This window comes from Rhinolophus hipposideros, assembly GCF_964194185.1.
Source record: "Rhinolophus hipposideros genome assembly, chromosome: 11".
Taxonomy (NCBI): domain Eukaryota; kingdom Metazoa; phylum Chordata; class Mammalia; order Chiroptera; family Rhinolophidae; genus Rhinolophus; species Rhinolophus hipposideros.
Window position 1 is genome coordinate 27,728,458 of NC_138057.1, and position 16,596 is coordinate 27,745,053.

Genomic DNA, 16,596 nt, shown 5'->3' on the forward strand with positions numbered 1-16,596 from the left:
TGTATTCATTTTAGATTCCACCTCGTTTCTTATCTTTCTCCAAATATTCTTGAAATATGGCTCATATTTAAATTCTTACACTGGGATACTACTATGTTCTGAACCTAAGTATGATTATAAAACATATTTTATCTCATATTTTATCTTATTTATTTTGTAAAGAATACTCCAGCTTGGATTTTTTTCAGGATATAATTTATTTTTAAAGATTGTTATTAAAATATAGCTAACACACTATATTATATTAGTTTCAGGTATACATCATAATTATTCAATAGTACCCACATGGCACTCTACAGCATTATTACCACATTATCGATTATAGTCCCAATGCTAAAGATGTGATTACTGTGATAAATTCAACAACCATCTGACACTGCATCATGCTATCACAATATTATTGACTATATTTTTATGCTGTATATTACGTCCCCAAGACGTTTCTTTTATAGCTGGAACTTTGAACTTCGTATTCTTCTTTATCTTCCCCCCCGCTTTTATAATTTTTCAATTTGAGTTGACATTCAATATTATTTTATGTTAGTTGCAGATGTACAGCATAGTGGTTAGACATGTATATAATTTAGAAAGTGATCCCCCTGACTAGTTTAGTAACTACCCACCTGGCACTATACATAGTTATTCCCATATTATTGACTATAGTCCCTGTGCTTTACATCCCTGTGACTATTTTGTAACTACCAATCTGTATTTCTTAATCCTTTCACAGTTTTCACCCTGCTGCAAACTCCCTTCAAGTGAAATCATAGGACGTTTTTCTTTCACTGTCTGACTTACTGCACTTAACATAATATCCCCTAAGTTCATCCATGTTGTCACAGATGACAAGATTTCATTCTTTTTTTAAAGCTAAGTAATATCCCAGTGTATGTATGTACCATCTCTTCTTTATCCATTCATCCATTCAGGGACACCCATGTTACCTTCACATCTTGGCCATTGTAAACAATGCTGCGATGAACACAAGCACAGGTCCCCTCGAAGTAGCATTTTGGGTTTCTTCAGATAAATACCCAGAAGTGGGATTACTGGGTCCTTCTTTGTCTCTTGTTTTATTCTTTGTTTTAAAGTCTATTTGGTCTAGTATAAGTAATGTTACCCCACCTTTTTGTTTGTTTCCCTTTTCATGAAATATCTTTTTTCATCCCATTACTTTCAGTCTGTGTGTGTCTTACTATCTGAAGTGACTCTCTTGTAAGCAACATATGTAAGGGTCTTGTTTTCTTTTCCATTCAGCCCTCCTATCTTTTGATTGGAGCATTTAATCCATTTACATTTGAGAGTAATTGTTGATAGCTATATAGTTATTGCCATTTTATTGCCCATATTTTTGATTGTTTGTTTTTGTTTGTCTAAAAAATCCCTCTGAGATTCCTTGTAACACTAGTTTTGAGATGATAAACTCCTTTAGCTTTTTCTTGTCTAGGAAGTTCTTTATCTGTCTTTCGATGCTAAATAATAGCTTTGTTGGAGAGAGTAATCTTTGTTGTAGGTTTTTACTGTTCATCACTTTGAATATTTCCTGCTAAACTCTATAGAGTTTCTGTTGAGAAATCAGCTAACAGTCTCATGAGATCTCCTTTGTATATAGCTAACTGGTTTTCTCTTGCTGCTTTTAACATTCTCTCTCTGTCTTTAACCTTTGGCATTTTTTTTTCTAGCTAAAAACAATTATATTTGTAAAAGTACAGTTATGGTAGATCACAATCTAAACATGACCAAATGTAAAACAGAACATCTATGTAAATTATTTAGGAACATTTTTTTGGCATGTAATAAGCATTAATAATGCTTAACTAGTAATAGTTGATTCCACAATATATGCTTACATAAAAATTAAAGTATATGACACCTAAGAGTTGAGGATTTCTGTTATCTGAAACATCTTCAGCAAGGTTACCTGGATTACTTGTTTTCATCTGAAGTGTTCAATCAGCTATTTTGTGTGTGTGTGGGGAGGGGGAGTAATTAATATAAACATATCACACTAGTAAAATTTAGAAATATTACAAATACATTATCAGTGGATATATTATGCTAGCTTTATATATAAAATTAGAACTATTGTCCCAAATTATTAGGGTCTGAACCTTATATTGTTTGACTTTTCTATTAGTGGGAAAAAATTTGCAGTGATCTACACACTATTAAGATTTCCTTTATATTGATAGGGTTTCTTCCAGGATGTAACGGATTAACACAGGAAGTTAAAGGGTTATATCTGGTTAGGAGTAAAATATACCTTGAAATAGAACCTATTTTTATGGACCTGGTCCTGACTTTTTAACAAACTAGAACCATGGTTTTTTTAAAAAAAATATTATTAGTTTCAGGTATAAAAAACAATGTAATAGTTAGATTTTTTTTTGTAGAGGATCAGATGGACACTTGTCCCACTAGGGAGACCACCTCATGCACTGTGTAGATGTCTGACCACTGCGCCGCACAACCGAAGCTGAAGCTGAATAATGTTGAATGAGAACCATGTTTTAATTTTTAATGTGCATACAAATCATCTGAGGATCTTGTTACATGCAAATCCTGATTCTTTAACCTTTGGCATTTTAATTGTGATGTGCCTTGGTGTGGGACTCTTTGGGTTTATCTGTTTAGAACTCTTAACACTTCCTGGGCTTGGATGTCTGTTCCCTTCTCCAGGTTAGGGAAGTTTTCTGTCATTACTTCTTTACACAGGGTTTCAATCCCTTGCTCTCTCTCTTCTTCTGGTACCTCTATGACATGAATGTTGGTAGACTTGATGTTGTCCCAGTGACCCCTTAAACTCTCAATTTTGTGTACCATTTTGTGTATTCTTTCTTTTCTTTTTTTTTTTTTGGTTGTTCTGATTGGCTGTTTTCTGCTACCTTATGTTCGAAATCACTGATTTGATCCTCTGCATCATCTAATCCACTGTTGATTATTAATTCCCTGTAATATGTTTTTAATTTTTATTATTGTATTCTTTATTTCTGACTTTTTTTATGTTTCTTACTTTTTTTTTCTCCCTGACATCACTGAGCATCCTTTGCACCAGTGTTTGAAACTCTGCATGTGGTAAATTACTTGTCTCCATTTTGTTTAGTTCTTCTTCTGGAGCTTTATTCTGTTCTTTTATTTGGGACATTTTCTTTGTCTCCCCATTTTGGCTGCATCCCTGAGTTTATTTCTATGAATTAGGTAGTGCTTCTATGTTTCTCCTTCTTAATAGAGTGTCCTTATGTAGTAGGTGTGCTGAGGGGTTCAGTGGTGCAGTCTTCCTGGTCACTTGTGCCACGCACTCCAGGTGTGTCCTTTGTGTGGGTTGTGTGTGTGCCCTCCTCTTGTAGTTCAGCCTTGGTTGCAGTTTGCAGATCAATAGGAGGGACTGACCCTTGGGCTCACTGGTTGTAAGTACTGGCCTTGACTACAGTGGAAGAGTTGTTGTGCCGGGGCTGACCCTACAGAGCATGATCTGCCTCAGCAGGACTCTGGTGCCTGTCCAATCCACTACTTGGGTGTGTCATTCGTGCAGGCAGCTGGGTGATGCTCCAGCTTGTTTCAAAGCTGGCAACTGGGAGCACCAGCTCCAGGACCACCTGGGAGGGGACTAACTGCAAGTCAAGTTTAGCTGCAGGCAGTGACCCACCTGGGACCACCTTATAGGTGTCACAAAGAAATCTGCTGATGGCTACCACCTGTGCTGTGCTTGCAAGTGCTTCGAGAGGCCAAGCCATGAACCAAGCCTGACTGTTGCTAGTGCCATGCGTAGGGCTGCCAGAGGTACAGGACATACTCAAGTCAGATGCTGCTTGTCTGGGTTCCGTGAACCTTTGAGAGAACCTAGCAAAGTCTGCGGCATGAGCCAAGCAGGCAGTTTGTATGAAAAAAAACCCTGGCAGCAGCTTGGATATACCCAAAAGTTAGGCAGGGTGGGGTCTCAGAATCACCAGGACATGGTGAACAAACTGTGTTAGCCAGCTTGATGGAGACTCATCTATGACGGCCGCCTGCATCTGCATGCAAGGATTGGGAGGGCTCAAAAAAGAAATAATGTCCTCTGCTAGCTCTTCCATTCAGGAGAAAGCTGCCCCTCCACCCCTGTCTTGAAGCCAGACACCTCAGTTCCCCACCACATGTCCCTGTCGCCTCTCCAGTTGCTGCCCCTGAGCTGGAGCTCAGAACCAGTGATTCTGTTGGTGAGTAAGTACCTGTGTGGTTCCCTTAAGTGGAGCTCCTGGGACTCCAGCCACCCTCCGTCTCACGCAGCCACAATCTTACTAGCTTTCACAACCAGGCAGTCTTTGAACTTCTCTCCCTGGCATTGGATCCCTGGGCTGGGGAGGGACTGGGACTCCTCGCTCCTTTGGAGGGACCCCCACAGCCGAGATATCCCTCCCAATTTTTAATAGTCTCACCAGTGTGTGTTATCAGCCTGTTCAGCATGTATACTCCTACCAGTCTCGAGGTGGCTCCTTTTTCATGTCCTTAGTTGTAGGGCTTCAGTTCAGAAAGATTTTAGGTGATTCTCAATGATCTTGTTTCATAGTTTAGTTGTAATTTTGATGTGGTTGTGAGAGAAGGTGAGCACAGCATTTACCTACCGCACTATCTTGACCACATATCTAGCTTGGAGATTTATTCTTCTGTGATCTGGGAGTCCCCAACTTTCCTGATTCCTAGAATCACCCTTCATAGTAAGAAATTCCAACTTGATAGATTTCAGGAGTACAGTCTTACACACCGTTCTTTGCTAATAAGTAATCATTTCTGGGTTAGAAGAGAATTGACTAGGAGTGTGGTGAGAGTTTAGCCTGTTTTTGTTGTTGTGTTACCTCTCACTCCCAAATGCTTCTCAGGGATTCTGAACTAATACCTCTGGTCATCTTATTAAAGCTTTTCTCTGCTATTTCAGGCCATTCCAGTACATACCTCCTACCAAATAGGAACAAAGTTAACAGTGAACTTTCATGTTTAAAAAGTATTACTGAAGACTTGAGGCTGAGCTAACAAAATTACAGCACACCTTAAATCTCTGTATCAGATCTTACTACTCCTGAAAGCCAGTGTACCTTATTCCCCAAGGGGTGTGTGCTCTCAGTCTGTCTCCTCAGGACCAGCACCCCACTGTATTGCTGGGGCCCGCATGCCTCATAGCAGAATCCAGTTTGACATTCTCTATATTTGAATCCAGCCAATTAAGTGAAGAATAGGTTAATATTATAATAATTTGTCAGCATTTCACCCAACCTACAAAGAAGAACAGCCCTTCATTGTGCAGACTTTTACTAGGCATAGGGGGATTTTTCATTACCTTTGTATAGTGTTATGTTTAAATCACCACCAAATGAACAAACTGGATAAATTCAATGTTCCACATTTAGCCATAAATAGGACGAACAGAAACATGGAATTTATATTTTTTTCTAACAGTTTTTAAAAGGCATCATCAAACTCTCAGCCACTATTCATTCTCAGAATGAGGAAGAGCGTTAGCCTCCCATCCCTTCAGAACTGTCTGAAAATGAAAAACTTTGGTTAAGCATCTTTTGGAGAGGAGGGAAGACTTGGTCGGGTCTGCTTCTATACAATTTGAATTTTTTAATGAAACAATGATATAAATATGTGGGAAGGATTAATAGTATTATCTGAACCAAATTCTGAATTTTATGATGCACTCTATACAACTGTATTTTTATAGTGTAATTCAGAGAAAAGAAAATAAATGTAAAATTAAAACCATAATAGATTGAAATGTAAATGATAATATGCAAACTATTGAAAAATTAATTAAAATGCACTCTATTCAATTATCACATAACTCTCAAGCTAAAAGAATAATATTTACTCTAGAACTAAATGCCAGCAATAAAAAAAAAAATGTACTTCAATCTGAAGAGCTAATATTGCCCAGATTGAAGTTGAAAATACAAAAAACGTTATTGCAGCATTTTTCTTATATGAGATAATGTGTTTAATGCTTATGATTCACTGAATTTTGTTTCTGTTTGTGAAATTGCAGCAATCTGTTCCAATTCATGAATTTTATTTTCTGTACCTGTATTTTGGACATTTTAAGAGGTCAAAATAATAACATAGGCATAATTATGTACAGTAGATGTGAGTGCATATTTTTAAACATTCTCCGTATATCTAGTGCTATGCTATCTGCTTTTTCTGTGTAGTCTCATTTCAAATTTCCAATCACAATTTGAGGCATGAATTTTGGTTACCATTTTACAGCTGAGCTGATAAGGGTCTGAGAAGTTAATTAGTTCATGTACAGTCACTTAGGTAATTATGATGTTGGGATTTCTATCTTATCCCTAGGACTCCAAAGACTCCACTGAGATGCCTCTCTCTTCCAAAAAAACTTAACTCAATAAGCTTTTAATAAAACATATATATATATATATATATATATATATATATATATGTATATATATGTGTGTATACATATATATGTATATATATGTGTGTGTGTGTATATATATATATATATATATATGTCAGAGTAATAGCCCTGATCTTCAGTTTTTAAGAAAATTGATACATAAGTTATTAAAATTAGATTTAATATTTGCACCTACATTTAATTTTGATGAAAAGCCTCTCATCATCACTGTTAGTATGCTACTCTGGTATAAATTGTCATTATATGAACATAAATCATATATTCAGTGACCAAAGGAAGGAATCATACTCTCATCAATTAATTTATCCATCCATTCCCTCAGAATTTATTAAGTAACTAATTAGTACAAACAGTCTGATAGAGGTTTGGTAATATAAAAATGACACTCAAGGACCATGATTTTATGTGTTCTGCATCATTCTGGTGCTTTTATTTTATTTTTTACGTGCTGTTTATTAAAATTCTGAGCATTTGTTTTAGGGACTTTGTTATTACCCTTTACCTTGCTGGGATAGCAGGTTATTGGGAATCAGAAGGATAGTGTAAAAACATTATTAGTGCACATCAATACTGGGTTTCCTTTCATTCATAAGCATAAGGGAAGTTATACTTTCCTTTTACTTTATAATTTCATGAGGTCATGGGATTAATTCTGGCCAAGGAAAAATGAAAGTGAAGTATATAACTTCTGGGAAGAGGAGGTGTGCTTTTTTAGTCTTTCTCTGTCTATGCAGAGGAGACATCAATTTGAGATAAGAGAGCCACAAGAGTAAATCATCCTGGATTTTTGAGTCACCGGATGGAAGGCAGCTGCTGTGGCAAGTCTCCCAATTCCACAGTTGGACTATAAAGAACAAGAAGTAAATAATTTTGTCTTAAGTTTCTGAGTATATATATGTGTATATACACATTTGGTTTGTTGTTGTTTTTTGTTACAGCAACATAAATCTTACCCAAACTAATCAAATGGTTCTTGGGAAAATGGGCATTGTGGTGTTTGGGTAATTGTGTTATCTGTAGTCATATTCCCAAAGGTATATTTTGTCAATATTATATTTCTATTTATTTATTTCTGACTATATAATAGTTCTCACCTGTCACCAAATAATCTGAGATACCACTTAGTTGTTTGGCATAGCATGTAACATAGGCCTCCAATGTAAAAGCTTTTGCAAAAACTGTACTGAAGTGTTGAATAAAAGGCAGCTATTATTATTCACTCACCAAATATCTTTAGATAAAGCAAGTAACGTGAAGTACCAAAAAAAAAAAAAAATACAAGACATCTATCTAAATTTAAAATGCTATACTTTCCAGTTGAAAAATCAACAGCATTCTTGTAATAGTGTTTTTAGTCCTTTAATCTTAACTGGCATTAAATACCAGTCCATATTAAAGACCATATAACAACCATATCATTTTTCCTAAGTTAAAAAACTCTCCATGTCTTAGATTATTTTATCTTGGTGTGGTGCTCAGAATAATCGGTGTTCAGCTCTACTTTACGTAATGACCTGAAACAACATCCACTTCTAAAACTGTTTCCTTCTCTGCTTTTTAAAGCAGAAGTCTCTGTATGCAGTTTCATTTGTATCTTTTTAAGAGATGTAGCAATTTAAATGTCACAAACATGCCAGTTAACATAATTTCTGAAACAGCTAATCAATTAAACAGAATCCTTTTTCTTCACACTTAGGACTAGAAATAATTGTAAACAATTTCCTGGAACTAAAGGGATTTAAATGTACTACTATGGCAGGAGGCACAACAAGTTATGCCTCATGAAGTATTTCATGCCAGTCATTACGAGCCTCTAACATAGCCATGGGACATTATAATCTACCCCTATAATGTTTATTCAACTTTTAAGTGTCAGAGTCATTACATCTGGAATGCAGTCCAGTGTGTGTTATATTCCTTCAACAATTTCCATTAACCTTGTGTCTGCATGTACTTCTCATCTAATTTCATTTTCAGGATGTAAATCAAAAAACCTTCTAAAGGCAGCACATTCCGTTTTGAGGAGATTACTAGTTTTTAAACATGTTTCTGTAGCAGTAAGCAAAAATTATTTTATGCTAGTAGTTTGTTCCTCAGGGTGGCATAGGATGCACATTTTTGCTAATAACAATCCTTATTTGGACTCTTGTTAGTTTCAGTGATTGGGCTACATGGAGAACTGTCATTTTAGTGTAAAGTTAAATCTTCTGTTTTGTTTTTAAATTTAAAACTCTCTTGTCTGATGTAGAATATTAATACATGCATTTATGAAAACAATTTAAATAGGTATCCTAATAAATCTTCTGACATTATCTACCTTAGTAATAATATGTTGAAAGAACATTTTGTGGTTAATTAAGCATAGCATCCACTGCTACATTTCTTGCCTGCTGCCCTAAGTCAAGCAGTACTTTTCCAGGTGTTCACCAAAATAGAAATACTACCCTAATAGTTTATTTTTTTTAAATATATTTTTAAAACTCTCTATTTATTATTCTGTTTGTTTTTATATGTTACTTCCTCTATCCTGGGCACTTAGACCACTAAACTATTGTCCGACAGGTATCATGTGATACCAGGGAAACTTTGTTTGCAGCTGATGCCCTTGTCAGCTTCTCTTTTCTCTGTTTTTGAGAGAGATGCAAAGACCATCATTTCCACGTTGCCGCAGCCTGAAACCAGTCATGCAATACAAACTCTATTATCGATTAAAAAAGATAAATACTTTCAAAGGTTTCCCATAGACATATTAAGATGTATGAAAGTGTCTTTCCATGTATCATTTCTATTTTCTAGTTGATGCTAAATTGATTTACCATTTTTTTGTTAGTGGGAGTTATCTGATGGAAGATATTTTTCAAAATTTCAGAAATACAGGAGAAGCAGGGAAACAAGAAAAGCTGATTGAGGTTGAAGAAAGGCAATATTCCACAATATGTTTAATTTTCCAGAAAAATTTAAGCATAGATTTTGCCTTATATATACTTGTACCTTCATTCTCATAAATAAATATTGATTCACTGTAATATAAATACCTTTTTTCTATTGTTTTTGATTGACACAGAATATAATGCTCTGTCTACATCTCACTATTTCTAATTAGACTAATTAGTCCTCAGATATTTATATTTTATTTTCTCATTTAAATGTTTCTATCAAATAATGTGGTTCTATTAATAGCAACATTGAAAGCATTATCCCCAAAATGACGACTAATTTTCAGGCATATAAGATATCATACATGTGTATTTGTGTTTTCAACATGTATATTGATAATTTTTTTGCAACAACCACCAAAATTGTTTTGAATATTTATTTTTATTTTATATGCTCTCTTATTAAGTAAAATCTAACAATACACCATATACACATTTAAGTTTGTTTGTTTTTTGTTTGTTTGTTTGTTTGTTTTTTGTTGTTGTCTTGTTGTTGTTTTTTTAATCCTGCTGAAGGTACTGAGCAGTGTTACTTGGCTAGGTGGATGGGCTTTTTGAGTATGGCTGCTATGCTGTTAGGAGTAAATATGGAGGATTTTACATTGTCCTGCCAATGGCTAACTACCCCAGAATGAGAATCTCACTTGACCCTCTATCCTTGCTCCTGAGATTCCTTTCTAACGTGGAAAAATATACTTGTTGCCAGATATGGAAGACATTTAAAGGCCTGGCACATGCACAAGGCAATTGCAGCTTATCATATGGATCGCTCAGTGTTAAGAATTATGTGTGTGTGTAGGGTAGGGTAGCACGGACACATTAAGGTGGTTTTTGAGAAAGATCATAATAGAAGATTAATTCTGTGATAATGTTTTCTTGGTATTATATGACACGTCTGTACTCTGTTAAATATATAAATAGATGTGTGAGCTATCCATAAACCATCGTGTACTATTTCTTTTTCTTACCCAAAATTCCAACTCAGATAAGTCATGTTTCATACTGAAGTAGCTATGTACTGGCTAAATTGCACAGAACACTGGATTGGTTGGGTTTTTCTCTCTGCTCTTGTATGATTCTATTGAACCATCTGATTCTCTAAAGTACTAGTATGTCTCCTGTTAGGAAATAATTAGAATAAAACTTCTGATTATTACATATATGATCAAGTTTTGTTTTCATTTTTTTAATAATAATAATTCTCATATAAAAATTAATTACCATTTCTTGAAGTACTGCAATTTTTCATTAATTTTCATAAAAAGATTAGCCACAGAAAACTTCTCAAATGTTTCTTCTTCTTGGAAAAGAAGAAAACGTGGATATTTTGTTCTACCAATATGTATCCGAATAATTACAAATACTTTTTATCCTGAAAAAGAAATCAAGAAACCTGCGTAAAGGGACTACTTTAAAAACTAAAGATATAATGGTATTGACAAGCCTCCCTCACTAACATTCATGCATAGGAATAAACAAAACCATTTTTTAAATATGTAAAAATGTCTGCTTAGTATTCAGAGCTCAAAGTTTTATATAAGAGCTCGGATCTCATTGTTTTGTGTGTCTTTGTTGGTGGCATCTCATTCTAAATAAGATTTATTCTGAAAAATGTTCCATGTATGGTTGAGAAGAATGTGTATTCTGTTGATTTTGGATGGAATGTTCTGTATATTTGTTAATTGATTCTAAGATCTTGTATAAGGTATTGTTTTCTCATGGATTTTTATCTCTGAGTGATTCATACATTGATTAAAGTGGGTATTAGAGTCCAGTACTTTTACTGTATTGATGTCTATTTCTCTTTTTAGGTCTGTTAATTTTTGCTTTATATATGTGAGTCCTTCCTCCACTTTTCTGTAGGATTTTTATAAAATTCTTACTGAGTTGTAGAGCTCTTATACATTAAAATATATATTTTAAAAACACTAAGGGATTTTTGCCTTGCTTTTAAATTGCATTCATAATGTATTTTGTCACTTAGAACTTTTATGTAGTTAAATTTACTAGTTGTTTCCTTTATTGTTTCTGTTTTAATGCCATGTATAGAAAGACTTTTCCTATTTTAAGATTATGTACCATCACACTATATTTTGTTTTGGTAATTTTAGAGTGTTTATTTCATTCTTATGTTGGATAAATCTGAATTAATTTTCTTGCAAAGCATGCCAAAGTAATATAGTTTTTCTTTTCCTTTTTTTTTTTTTTTGCAAAGAACTAGCTAATGGTCTCAATTCCAATGCTGATTAATATTTCACTCACTGACTTAAATAATGAAATGGTATTCTTATTGTCTTTACAATTTTCATTTTTATATGTAAGGCCAAAATATGTTTCATGCCAACCATGAAATCTCTTAAAATTATCTCACATTCACCCAGACTTACATGTTTGTGGAGAGAACCCAAGTCAATTCTTACAACTTTCAATTTGATTTTGTATTAGTATTTATTGTTGCATTGATTCAGTAGAGCAGTTTCTCTTGTTGCCATACAAAAATACTGGGAGTGCCAAAAAAATATGTACACATTTTAAGAGATGTTAACACTTTGGTCAATATTGTTCAAGTAGAAGTTCGCCATAATCAGAAGTATCTGGATGCTGATAGTAACCACTTTGAGCACCTCTTGTAATTGCAGACGTCCAATGTGATTTGTATCCATCTTTTGTTACTGGTATATATTAACTCAGTTTTTTCCTTTCTTAAAGTGTGTACCCTCTTTATATTAATCCAGTGATCCTCTGAAAACAGGGTTATGAGGCAAAATATGCTGTAATCCTATGATAGGAATAGCATTTATATCAATTAGGAATAAAAAATCCAACTTCATCTTAGCTTTATATATAGGAATATAGGAAACTCCAGTGAGGCAAATATCTGCCCTTATTCCCATACACTAATTTGTATTCAGTGAATTTTTTTATCAAATGGAACACCTAGTTTATAAGATACATTTGCTCCCTTATACTGTTACATATCTGCATAAGCTACCTTAGGCACAAGACATTCCATTTTGAATATGAAACTTAGGTTCAAGTTCAGCTTTCTGGTGACTAGAAGTATGAAGGGTAATCTATCTTCCTGGAAGTTCTTTTGAGAGTGTCCAGTGAATATATTGTAGAGACAGAGCTTTGGAAACCAAATTCTGATTAATGAGGAAGGATATGAAGGTAAATCTCCCTGAAGCCACGGGTTATAAAATTGTATAGAAGTGGCCATAGTTTTAGTGAAATCTGCCAACATCTTATTATACCAATTTTCTGTTCTTATGTTTCCCACTGCTCCTATCATGAAAAGAGCATGAATGGGCACTGGCAAGATGGTAGCTGTGGCAGGCTCGCTGTGGGTCCTCCCCACTTCTGCCAAGTGCCTGTTTCTTTCACAGTTCTACTTCATCTCCTTCAAAGGATCCATAAATGTATAGTATTTTCACCCTATAGCTCAGCCAATAAGGAATCTGGGCCAAACACAAACTTTCTCAGTATTTCCCAGGGCAGCAGGAAGTACCAGAATTCTACATTATATAATGAAGTGTCTGCGCAATATTTTTTGGAGTATAATTCCTATAGAGTGTGTAGAATGCAGAACCAATTTCTCCTGTGTCTATAGGAAGCGTACCCATTAAAAAAAGAAAGAAAAAAGAGCATGAATGGCATAGTTTATGTAATATTGTCACTTTTCTCGAAATGGTGATTTAGGAAACTCTGCTTTTATTTAAGTGAGCCATCCTTTCATGGTCCAGCTCAATTTTAGTTCTATGATGCATAAAGTGTCACAAATTAATCTCTCTTAGCCCTGAGCTACCATTAATTTATGACTTGAACCCTGTATTTTGCACTTTGCATAATCTGCTTATTATAATCGTTTCCTAATTTTTTATGACGTCCCTCCACTTCATTCACTGTAAGTAATCAAGTACAGAGGTATGGCTCATATTGCTTGTTGTCTTTCATGATGTGAGATCCTGGAGATCTAAGAGGATGAATGACATTCTTGATGCATCTTATCTCATCATTCCTCACTGATCAGAAACGTGATCTCCTTTCCCTACACTAAATTTCCTTGGTTATTGATTCTGTCTTGTTTCAACAATATACAAGAAACATTTATGTCTTTAAGCCTTCTTCTTAGACAAACAAATAATATTAAAAACACATGGTGTCTGAGCGTATCTGGCAGAAATATTAAGCAAGGCTATGAGTATTTAATTTCTAAAATGGCAGATGTGGACATCAGTGAAGTGGGTCATTTACCAAGTAGAAAAATCTTCCCCACTTACAACTATTTTATTGGCAAGTTTGTGCATGAATTAATAAGTGCTGAATATTAGGATTGCTTCTCAGGGATTCAGACAAGACAAGGTGGATAAGAAGATTAGTGACTAATTTAGCAAATGATTTTTTCATTAGTATATTGTATATTCCTCAGCCTTCATAGCTCTCTCTCTCTTCAATTATTTCTATAACTATAACTATAATCACATACCCTTCTATTGAAAATAATTAATAAACACCATGAAATAATGTTTTATGGAAGTTGTTTTTGTTTTTGTTTTTGTTTTTTTTTTAAAGCTAGATTAGGTAATGGATTATTTTCAGTGTATGTTTTTAGGTCCTCTGGGTATGTTACTGGGTTTCAAGTACTCAGATTGAGCAATGAAATTTTCATTATTCTGGGGCCAACTGGATAAACTAAAAGGAGATTTTTCTGAGACTAATTGTTATAATAACCCATTGTAGTATCTGAAGGATGCATGCATGTTCAAAAATGGCAGTGCATTATAGAATCTCTATGTTATCTAGCAGAGATTTTCTGTCAGCCAATCGTTAATTTTTACAAACTGAGGAGGACACTTTCATGATGGGGTAGATTTCTCTTTCCCTGTGGGTTTAATTTGCTTTTGACTGAAAGAAAGCATTATGCTTTCGGCAATGCACAAATTAAAAATATTAATGAACTGAAGTGAAAAGTAAAATAAAGTGTTTTTTTATTAAATCACAAATGTTATATTTATATATCAGAATTGTCAACCTGTCAGTGTGTCCCTAGGCTCAAGAAATAAGGGAGAAATATGATGAATTCTATTTCTTTGGGCTATTGTTATTGTTGAGTTATTTTAGAAATTGGAAATACTATTATTTTATTTTTTCAGTCCAAATGGCTACTACGTTCATGTTCACCAATAAAAGAAATCAGAAGTAAATGAGAGAAAATATTCAATGAATATTATTTTCTATTACTATTAGTTTCTATTTGGTTTTCAATGCCATAGAAACTCAAAATTAAGTGCTTCATGTTAAAATCATGAAAAGCTGGTTTGAATTTTGTGTTTTGCTAAGTTTGTACAAGATCTCAAAATACTAAATCTAGATAGAATCCTAAAGAAAAAATTATGTACATTCATGCATCAAAATTGATAGTATTTGTGGCAAGGGAACTGTTACTGATTTATTTTCCCAGTGAGTAAACTGTTCATATAGTTTGGTATAGTAGCTGTTTAATTTGAAAATCATGCCATGACTCTGAAGTAGACCGGTCTACTTATTTAAGCTGTGTGAATTCATCTCATTCACAACCCCCAAAAAGAGGGCTTCTTGAATAGACTAGTTTCTCAACCTCCACACTATTGACATTTAAAACTATTCTGTGCTTGGTAGGATGCTTGGCAGCATTCCTGGTTTCTACTGCATGCAGTAGCAACCCTTCAATTCTGTAACCAAAATTGTCTTTGACTTGGCCATTGTCATGTGGATGCTAAAATTTCCATTTGCTGAGAAACACTGGAATAAAGTGGATTTAACTCTAACACAAATCTTTTAATATCAGCATATGTACCATCTTCGAGAATCAAACTTTAAACAAGATGATAAATAATCGAAATCACTATTTTATTGTTTTATCTTTTTGTTGCTGTTGCTAGTTTTAAATTTATCCATTGAAAGTTACAAAGTAGATAAAAACAAAATACTTGCATTATCAATCTACATGTATATTTCACATACATATTATATATATTCACACATACATATATATTAACACTTATATATCAACTAATATATGTATATATAAAAATATATTATGTATTTGATACTTATCAATTTATTATAGTAACTTATAAATTCTTAATGATAACTTAGACAACTTTCTGGATGTTCTCATATGCAAATGGTCGAGTCCTGTTTAACCTAAAAGAAGGATTTCAAAATAAAATAGGATTTTTTAGTAAAGAAAACTTTCAAGTTCTCTTATGTGACCTTTTAATTAACAATAAAAACAAAACAATATAAAAACCTTATTAAAATTCACAATGTGAAATCTTTGAATGTAGTCAGAATGATCTGAAATTAAGAAGCAAAATAAATTCACTGTGAGTCACTTAGCAATTCATAATCAGGAATCAAGTATTTGAAATAAAATTGCTCAGGTTTCTGTCTTTATTTATTTACCAAGAATTGAATTACATTATTGTAGGCCTAAGTCTTTAATATGTTTCTTAATCACCCTTCCCATTATAATTAACTCTTGGTGTGTGAAGAGAGCCAAAGACTTAATTTTCGAGTTCTGGGTTCTTGTCCTTCTGCTACTCATTAACTATTTAAATAAGTTATGTTCCTTAACCTTATTTAAGATTTAGTTTCCAAAAGGAAAATATAGAGTAGTATACACTCCTATTTAGTATACCTTTTTATAAAGACATTAAACTATAAGCACTGAATATATCAGATAAATTCAGCTCATTCTGACATTTTCTACTTAGTAAAATGACATTCATAGTAGTGACACTAGAAAGCTATATTTTTTTTTTACAAAAGAGGTTAACAAAATCTTTCTAGAAAAAAACGTATACTTGCTGGATGTGATCAAAACAGTTGCTTTTTTCTGAACTGGAAAAAAAAGTCTCTACATTAGAAGATAGTTTCATAAATATTTACATAAATCCATGTAAAATGCAGAAAAATAGTAATCTACTAATTTATTCAATAAGTAGGTTTCTGGAGCAAGTACACCCATCCATACATAAATATGGGTAAATTAACCTATGTAGACAAAATGTCTCTAATTCTCCAAAAGTATGATTAAATGACTACTATATAAATGGTGATTACAGCACTGAGGTCAGTAATAGAGAACAAACAGTACTTTTATTTTTGACCCTTAAAAGTTTGTTTAATTTAGACTTCTGCTAAGCATAAATGATGTCTTTCCCTTTTAAAACAGCCAAATGTGAATTGTACTACTTAATAAAG

At 33.7% G+C, this 16,596-nt stretch overlaps 1 protein-coding gene across 32 annotated transcripts in view; it reads left to right on the top strand.

Moving 5' to 3' along the window:
* PTPRD (protein tyrosine phosphatase receptor type D) overlaps positions 1-16,596 on the top strand; it is a 2,053,994-nt gene that overhangs the window by 787,295 nt on the left and 1,250,103 nt on the right. The window lies entirely within an intron of this gene.